This window comes from Balaenoptera musculus, chromosome 8 (genome assembly GCF_009873245.2).
Source record: "Balaenoptera musculus isolate JJ_BM4_2016_0621 chromosome 8, mBalMus1.pri.v3, whole genome shotgun sequence".
In the NCBI taxonomy this organism is placed as follows: domain Eukaryota; kingdom Metazoa; phylum Chordata; class Mammalia; order Artiodactyla; family Balaenopteridae; genus Balaenoptera; species Balaenoptera musculus.
The window spans coordinates 9810478-9820354 of NC_045792.1; positions in this window are offsets into that span (position 1 = coordinate 9810478).

Genomic DNA, 9877 nt, shown 5'->3' on the forward strand with positions numbered 1-9877 from the left:
TGTGATGACTTCCATCTCCGTGCAATAACGTGAACACAATGGTGGTAATCTGGACCCAATTCTTCTAACCGGGACTTGCCTCATGACACAATAGGGAGAGCTTGGACTGTCACTAAGAACCTGCCCTTTTCCTGTGAAACACACCAGATTCAGGTTTTTCTTTTTTTTTTTTAATTTATTTATTTTATTTATTTACTTCTGGCTGCTTTGCTTCTTTGTTGCTGTGCGTGGCTTTCTCTAGTTGTGGCGAGCAGGGGTTACTCTTCGTTGTGGTGTGCGGGTTTCTCATTGCAGTGGCTTCTCTTGTCGTGGAGCACGGGATCTAGGTGCGCGGGCTTCAGTAGCTGAGGCGCGTGGGCTCAGTAGTTGTGGCTCGTGGGTTCTAGAGCACAGGCTCAGTAGTTGTGGCGCACAGGTTTAGTTGCTCCGTGGCATGTGGGATCTTCCTGGACCAGGGCTCGAACCCGTGTCCCCTGCACTGGCAGGCGGATTCTTAACCACTGCACCACCAGGGAAGCCCAGATTCAAGTTTTTCTGAAGCTGCCAGATAACCACCAGCAGCAGCCTCCTCCTAGAGCTGCAACTTTCAGGGCCATTGTCACCACCATCTGTTCAGTCCTAAGACACAAGTCTCCGGGCTCCTAGAGCATCATACAAAAACAGATCCAAGAGCTGCCCAGGAAAGAGTTGGGGAGGGAGAGGAGAGAGGAGTGAGGGAAACATTCTCAGAGCCCCACAGAAAGGAGCAAAACTCTATCATCTCACCCCTGTTCAAAAGTCCCCTACCTCTGGCCAGGAGTTTCCATGGAAACCTCGTAAGTCCTATCTACAGGAAAAGAAAAAAATTAAAAAGAAAAAGCATCCTGAGGTATGTATGAATTAGCTCCAAGGAAGGCAGGCAGAGGAGGAGGGAGTGGGGGGTTCACGTGGGAAGAAGCAGAGCCGATCATTATCCTGATACATAAAAAAGGCTCTGTGAAAACCAGGCTGCCTTCAGTCACAGAATCAGGAGGGAGGTGGGGTAGACAAGTAGGTATGAGGCACTAGGAGGTTGAGGTGGGGGAGCACTAGCATGTGAAAGTAACTACAAGGAAAGGAGGGGACTGAGAGTCAACTCATGAATGATCTCAGGCCAAAGGTTCTTTCCAGAGGAGGAAGGACAGGACAGCAGGCGGAGAGCAGAGCCGGTGGTATGTTTAGATGGCGACAGACAGCAGCCTCCTATACTCTTCATCACCTCAGGCCACCTGCAGAGTCAATCAGTCTAACACCCTAATTTCCATGTTTGAACACCTTAAAATAATAATAAAGTGTCTGGAGGTGTCCTGTACAGCTTCGTCTTATAAAATTGCAATGCTTTGGGTCACTTGTAAAGAAGAACTCTGTTAAACTCTTTTTCTCCTAATCTTGATTTTAAGATGAAATTTGAGTGAGGAGGGAGTCTCTGAGTCTTAAATGTCATGCAATTTGCTTTTTAAAAATAGACCATGAGGAGCAAAGAAATAAATGTAATAGCTAAAACTTTTAAACTCTCAGAAGAAAACATAAATAGGCATAAATCTTTGTGACACTGAACTAGGCAATGGTTTCTTAGACATGACACCAAAAGCACGAGCGACAAAAGACAAATAAATTGGACACCATAAAAATTTAAAACGTTTGTGCTTTAAAGGACACTCTCAAGAAAGTAAAAAGACAACTCAAAGAATTTGAGAAAATTTTTATAAATCGTATGCCTGATAAGGGACTTGTATCTAGAATATACATATAAAGAGCTCCTACAACTCAATAATTTTAAAATAAGCAAAGGATCTGAATAGACATATCTCCAAAGAAGATATACAAAAGGCCAATAATTACATTAAAAAGTATTCAACATCATAAGCCATCAGGGAAATACAAATCAAAAACACAATGAGCAGGACTTCCCCGGTGGCACAGTGGTTAAGAATACGCCTGCCAATGCCGGGGACATGGGTTTGAGCCCTGGTCTGGGAAGATCCCACATGCTGCGGAGCAACTAAGCCCGTGTGCCACAACTACTGAGCCTGCGCTCTAGAGCCCGCAAGCCACAACTACTGAGCCCAAGTGCCACAACTACTGAAGCCCGTGCGCCTAGAGCTCGTGCTCTGCAACAAAGAGAAGCCACTGCAATGAGAAGCCCACGCACCACAACAAAGAGTAGCCCCCGCTCACTGCAACTAGAGAAAGACCACGCGCAGCAACGAAGACCCAACACAGCCATAAATAAATAAATAAATAAGTGAATTTATTTTTTAAAAAAAACAACACAATGAGGTATCACTTCATACCCACTAGGATGATAGTTATAATAAAAATGATGATAACAAGTATTGGTAAGAATGTGGAGAAATTGGAACCCTCATACATTCCTGGTGGGAACATAAAATGATACAGCCACTTTAGAAAACAGTCTAGCAGTTCCTAAAGAGCTTTTACATAGTTACCATATGATCCACCAATAACCCAAGTATACACCTAGAGAAATGAAAACATATCCGCACAAAAACTTCATAACAGCCAAAAAGTAGAAACAACCCAAATGTTTACCAACTGAAGATTAGATAAGTAAAATGTGGCATAACCATACAATAGAACATTATCCAGCCATAAAAAGGAATGAAGTACTGATACACATGCCACAACATGGATGAACCTTGAACACATTATGCCAAGTGAAAGAAGCCAACACAAATGACCACATATTGTATGATTCCATTTATAAGAAATGCCCAGAATAAGCAAATTCAGTCCATAGAGACAGAAGGTAAATTAGTGGCTGTCTAGGACTGGGGAGATTGGGGGGAAATAGGGAGTGACAGTTAATAGGTACAGGGCTTCTTTTAGGGGTGATGAAACGTTCTAAAATTGATTGTGGTGACGGTTGCACAACTCAGTGAATATACTAAAAACTGGAGTCTAAACTTTAAATGGGTGAAGTGTATGGTCTGTGAATTAGAGTTCAACAAAGCTGTTATTAAGAAAAATAGACCAGGAGAAACTGTAATATACTGATCTTGTCATTTAGAGTTTTGATATTCAGGATTTTTTTTGCATCATTATTATTTCAAAAAATATACTGCACTAATATTTTATCTTGATAACTGAGTTTTTTTGTTACCTTCTTAGATTTTGTGCTCGAGGCCAGTGCTTCACTTGCATCACCCTAGCGCAGCCCAGAACTGGGTGTGGTAGCAAAGCCATCACCCTTTAAAGAGCCTTTTCTGATCCCCGAAGGGGTCTGTTGGAGGCTTCCTTCCACATTCCTCAGTTTTCTCCCTCTGCCTCCCAACCTGAGTTGTCAGATGCATACTTCACCATTAACCCTCCTGATGCCCTTTTGCTGCTCCTTCATATACACTTTCTCCCACTGGCTTTATGTGTGCATATGTACGTGTGTGTGTGTGTGTGTGTAATTATGAAGAATAAAAACGATTATGTAAAACTGAAAGTGGGCAACTACCCCAATTTTTTAAAAATGAGAAGAAAAGAAAGCACATTCTACAAAGTATAGACCAGTGAGCATGAACTGGATCTCTAGCAGAATTCCAAAACTAGATTATTTCACAAGACGAGTTTATAAACATTCAGAAAGCGTAGCTGTTTCCAATAGCAGCCAGGACAGTTTCGCTAAAACCGAGGAATGTCAAATGAACCTCACTGCCTTTTTTGACACAGTTATTAGACTACAATAATAGATTAGGGAACTGCAAAACACAGTGAGTATTTAGACTTTAATAATGCATGCAGGGGCTCCCCTGGCGGCGCAGTGGTTGAGAGTCTGCCTGCCAATGCGGGGGACACGGGTTCGAGCCCTGGTCTGGGAGGATCCCACATGCCGCGGAGTAGCCGGGCCCATGAGCCACAATCACTGAGCCTGCGCGTCTGGAGCCTGTGCTCCGCAACAAGAGAGGCCGCGATAATGAGAGGCTCGCGCACCACGATGAAGAGTGGCCCCCACTTGCCGCAACTCGAGAAAGCCCTCGCACAGAAACGAAGACACAACACAGCCATAAATAAATAAATAAATAAATTTTAAAAATTAAAAAAAAAATAAATAATGCATGCAGCAGTATCTTTACATCATTGCTAATAAGATAAAGAAATGGGGCTTCCCTGGTGGCACAGTGGTTAAGAATCCGTCTGCCAGTGCAGGGGACATGGGTTCGAGCCCTGGTCCGGGAAGATCCCACATGCCGCGGAGCAGCTAAGCCCGTGCACCACAACTACTGAGCCTGCACTCTAGAGCCCGTGAGCCACAACTACTGAGCCCGCATGCCACAACTACTGAAGCCCACGTGCCTAGAGCCCGTGCTCCTCAACAAGAGAAGCCACCGCAATGAGAAGCCCGCGCGCCGCAACGAAGAGTACTGCTCGCCACAACTAGAGAAAGCCCGCGCGCAGCAACTAAGACCCAACGCAGCGAAAAATAAATAAATAAAATAAATAAATTAAAAAAAAAAAAAAAAAGAAATGTAGGTAAGATGATTGCATATTCGGAAGAGTTGTAGCCATTTGATTGATGTTAGGCAAATTTAGTTCACTATAAGCTCACTATATGTCAAAAGCGTAAAGCAGCTGCAAAAAAAATTTAAGTTGACCTTGGGCTACATCCATGTCCAAATGTCTGAATGCCTGCTCTACTCTCCAACTGATTTCCCAGGAATACTGTGCTCATTTCTGGGGGTTCTACTTTTTAAGGGGACACCAACCAAGTGAAGTGCTTCCAGAGGACAATGAGGCTGGAGTAGAGAATCAAAAGATTACAAAACATGTTTAATAACAAAAATCAAGGTCAGGTCTTTCCTGTGCAGTAGTGAAGCCATACGTGGAACATGATGGCTACTTTGAAATATTTGAAGGACTCAAATAAAGGAAAACAAAAACAAAAACGGAATCATGTTAATGTAACCCAGAAGGTCCAAATTAAAGCCAGACAACAGAAGTTTAAAAAAAAACCAGCTCAACTGAAAAAAGGGCCCCTCCCCGCAGCCTGAGCTGTCCTGTAGTCAGATGGCCTGCCTTGGGAGGGAGACAGTTACCTGCAAAGAAAGCTTTCAAGTTAGAAAGCCTTACTGGGATGTTGTAAGGCTTGGGATTTAAATAGTTAGATGAGGTCGGAGCTCACGCCTTACTGGGTCCCTTCAAATCAGAGACACTATGAATCTGTGTTTCTTTTCTTCTCTCCTTTCTAGCCTTTCATACGCTTTCTACTGCACTGAGCATTTGAAAGATGTTCTTAAGCCATAACCCATGGTTTTGACCTAATTCCATCCCTCTAACTCTGTTCTCCAGCCCTCCTTCCTCCCTCCCTCCCTTCCTCCTTGTCGCCACCTTCCCTCATCCCTCTTGAGGCTGACACAGTACAATGCTTCAAGCTCCTCCGACACCCCACACTGAAACTGGCTGATATGAGGAAAAAAAAGAATAGGAAAAAAGAAAAGAATAATAGGGACCAAAGACTGAACTCAGGTGGCATACTGCGCCTGTTGTATCTGCTGTGAAATCTCTAGTGCTTGCTGGCTCTGAGACACATGCAGACGTTCATGGAACTGACTGGATTGAGTTCACATGAATTAGCCTCAGGAGTGTCTACATATGCTGTTATCTTTCTGCATAACATTCAGTGCTTGTAACATACTCCATGTCTGTTTTCCCTGCTCTACTGGTAAGTTCCAAAGGCCAGACCATGCAGCTTGGCCTCTATCCCCAGGGAGGCACTCAATCGCTAGCAATTAAATGAATGAAGAATTTCTCTTATCCTTCCCCCTACATCTAGACTGATCAAGATTATGATGCTGCTGATGAAAGTCTTGCTTAAGACTAAACATCAGACAGTGCACAGAACTTGAGAGTTAATAGAGATGTCAGAAAACACCTAGCATAACCCCTCCATTTGACAGATGCATAAACTGAGGGCCAGAGTGAGGAAATACTCAGCTAGGAAGTAGCAGAGCTGGGAATCAAAACTAGCTCTTCTGGTTTCTGAGAGACAGAATGTCACAGGAATAGAAAACACAGCTTTTGGAATCACATGAAACTGGGTTCCAATGCCAAGTCTTCCTCTGACTAATGCCATGATCTTGGGCAAGTTAATCAGGGTCTCCAAGCCTCAGTGTCTTCAGAAGTGAATGGGAAAGATAATACCTTCCACCAAGTCACCAGCACACAGGATACACTCAGTAAGAGGTAGCTTTGGTAACTATTACCAAGTCCAGTGCTCTGCCCACTACAATGCACGGGCCCTTGGCTTTGTGCCTGTAGGAAAAGCCATATGTCTATGCTAAGTGGAAAAGAAAAAGATGGGGACACACCAACCCCGAGTGCCTCCTATATGCTAAGCACTTTTCCATTCTCAATCTAAAACACAGAGGAGCCACATACAAAGCGGCAGAACAACTGCCATCCACACGGATGCCCTCTTTCAGCTGGGAGCACATGGCCGTGAAGGGAAATCCACTTCATTCAAGTTCAATATCTTTTGTGAGTCTTTTCTTTGGGTATCTGACCTTTCTCTTCAAGTCCCTACGTTAGGACCTCCCATATAGAGAATTAACAGAGAGCCATTGAAACTTTTAAGTATATATTATCTTCCAGCTATTCTGGGTGGTACTTCTGGGCACAGGGCAGGGCGCATGTCCAGTTCAGAGATCTGTCACTGTGGGAGCTTAATAAAAGCCAGGAACAGTTAAACAGGGCATGTTGACAACTCACACCTTCCCTTACAGCTTGCTTCCTTGCCTCCTCATCTGCTGCTTCTGATGTTCCCCAGACCTGGTTCCATCTTCCTTGGTGACAGAGTCTCCTTCTCCTCTTTTTTGATGGCATTACTGGCGAGATGTCACACTCCAGAGACTCTGTGACTCAGTTCTTCCAAGGGAACTTCCCTTTTTCCTGCACCCGGCCCACACTCTGCCCTCTTAGCATTAATGCTTGGTCCACCCAGAACTTCTCATTCAGTTTACACGAGTGAGATAAATTCTGGAATTTGGCTGCCGACGTTTTGAGGCATTTATCTTTAGATTTTCATAACAGCTATCATCCTGGTGCAACATGTATAGACAAGACAGAGGAGGTGCTTCCCAAGATAAATCAGCCTAAAGGAAATGAATGCAATAATCCTGTCTTATTGGATCTATTTATTCTACTGTCGGAGGAATTCAGGAGCTGAGAAGAGGAATGGTCAAAGGGAGGTGAGGTTTGTTTGTCAAAGTAGACACTGGTGTTCTTTTGGAGCAGCTCTTGGGAATGATTCAAGAGGTAGGAATGGGTGGGAGGGAAAAGGATGATGCTGATTAATATGATAGGTGGAATCCCATGTAAATTTTGTGGGTGTAAGACTTGCAGAACTGAACTACAAGAATTGTGGACTACAATAATTCCACGTGCGTTACTTTAGTTAACCAGCAGTTACTGAGTTTCCAAAATCCCATGGTGATTCTAAAACAGAGCAACTACTTGGATCACAGAGTGAGTAGGGATAGCAACCCAGACACAGTCCCTGTGGGAGGAGAGAATTCCGATCCCAAGAACTTGGTCCAAGTCCCTCACTTCCCGTAACCCAGAAAGTTCCTGTTCCTTGAACAGGCACCAGACAAAAGGGCAAGACTTGGGCAACTAGAAACGAAAAAGAGGATCATGCCCATGGTCACGAATGAGACAGACTGTCTTTGCACTTAAAATGGTTCGTCTTAGGGTTGGAGAGGACCACAGTGACCCTTATCTCACTCCCAACCATCAGGGTTCCAATTCTTGTCAAGTCTCCTGATTCCATGCTAAGATATTTCCTATTGTCTGTATCAAAGCTCAAAAGCTACACCTTAGAAGTAGTGTGCCCCAAAATCTGCATAGTCCCCATTGCTAATTAAACAGAGAAAACGGGGGCTTCCCTGGTGGCGCAGTGGTTGAGAATCTGCCTGCTAATGCAGGGGACACGGGTTCGAGCCCTGGTCTGGGAGGATCCCACATGCCGCGGAGCAACTAGGCCCGTGAGCCGCAACTACTGAGCCTGCGCGTCTGGAGCCTGTGCTCTGCAACAAGAGAGGCCACGATAGTGAGAGGTCCGCGCACTGCGATGAAGAGTGGCCCCCGCTTGCCGCAACTAGAGAAAGCCCTCGCACAGAAACGAAGACCCAACATAGCAATCAATCAACCAATCAATCAATCAATAAACCTTTAAAAAAAAAAATAGAGAAAACGGAAAACAATTTATAGTAACAACAACGGGAGTGAAGTAGTACACCTTGTTCTTGTGAAGACTAAGCATCAATATTCAGTTACTCAACATATTTTTACAAGCTCTAACTCTGTAAATAAGCAGGATGCAAAACTGTGCCCACTTTCTGATTACAAGCATGCAAAAAAGCATTATTTCCATGATAAAACCTACATGAGATTACACCCCAGTCATATTAGGGAGGTAGGGTTATGGGTGATTGTCCATTTCTTCCAAACATTTCTGTAACGCTGTCATATTGCTTTGATATTTTTTCAAGTTGAGAAAGAAATCAACTGAATGGATATGCCGGAGCTATTCTCTTTCCTTCTGACGTGTTGGCCAGGGAAGAGGGATTGGAGACAGGGTGTATTCCAGCAAGTGTGTGTGTATCTGTGAAGGTAAGGTGGGGGGATGGGGAGCTGCTGACCAAACACTGACTCCTGACATGTTTGCATGAGGCAGACCAGCCAGACAACTCTGCAAAGTAGTGCTGAGAGAGGTACAGTGGTGACATCAGACCTTGAATCACTAAAAGCCAACCTGTGAGAGACCTGTGGGCCCAGGCTTGGTTGCTGACACTATGCCGAGCATTTGCTCCCATCTTCTCTTATACGATTTTTAAATTGTTCCATATAGAGATCATGAGCAACCTGAGGAAGGACATGGTCCTTATTCTTCTGCTGTTATATCCTTAACTCCATCCTGCATATCCTTCAACAGTATCTAGCATCATTCCAGCACCGGAATAAATAATTACTGAAGCCTAGTGAGGCATGCAAAGGGGTAAAAGAGAAGTCAGTTCTAAGGCAGAAAGCTGGATTTTGTCAATTCTCAACAACCAACCTGGGCATGAACCAGATGTGTACTGGTTCAGCAGGGAGAAGGTCATTACCCAGGCCACAACCTATGCTGATGGCACCCAAGCCCCACTGCCCTTCCTTCCTGGCTAAAATAACTGAATGCTTCCTATAAAAACCACACTTTCTTTGGCCCCTATGACTTTGCTTATGTTTTCTCTGCCTAGATGGTTCTCCCCACTTTTCCTTGCCTACTCTGTCTTATCCTTCAAAATATAAATGCTTAAGCATCACCTCCTCCAGGAAATTTTTCTCCATACTCCAGGAAGGGCTGAGTGTCTTCTCTATTACTAGAGCACTCGGACATACTTCTATCTTTGCCCTACTCATGTTAGAGATAAAGTGTCTGTTTACAAATCTTAACTTCTTCCCTAAAGAGTGAATTTCTCTAACAGGGCCTATAACTTTACTCTTCTTTGCAACCCTAATACTTAACACAGAGTCTGGAACACAGGAGCTGCTACTGTGTTTCAGGTGTGTGTATATACACACATACATACATACATGTTGCTGGGTGGATGAATTTTTGTGCCAAATATTCATTCATTCATTTCTACGAAAGAGAAGAGCTTCAGTAATCCAACAGTCCTAAGTCATGAAGATAGAAGTCTGAAGCAAACAGCCAAAGAGACAAAAATTTCTTTAGAGTGTTGTAAACACAGTCAACAAGAAGTTCACCTGCTTGAGAAAAAAGATGGTTCCAAAGGTAAATGAACAATCATTGCCATATGGTCCCCATCCAGTAGCAGGCGAGTTTAAGGATAATATGCACTTATGGTTT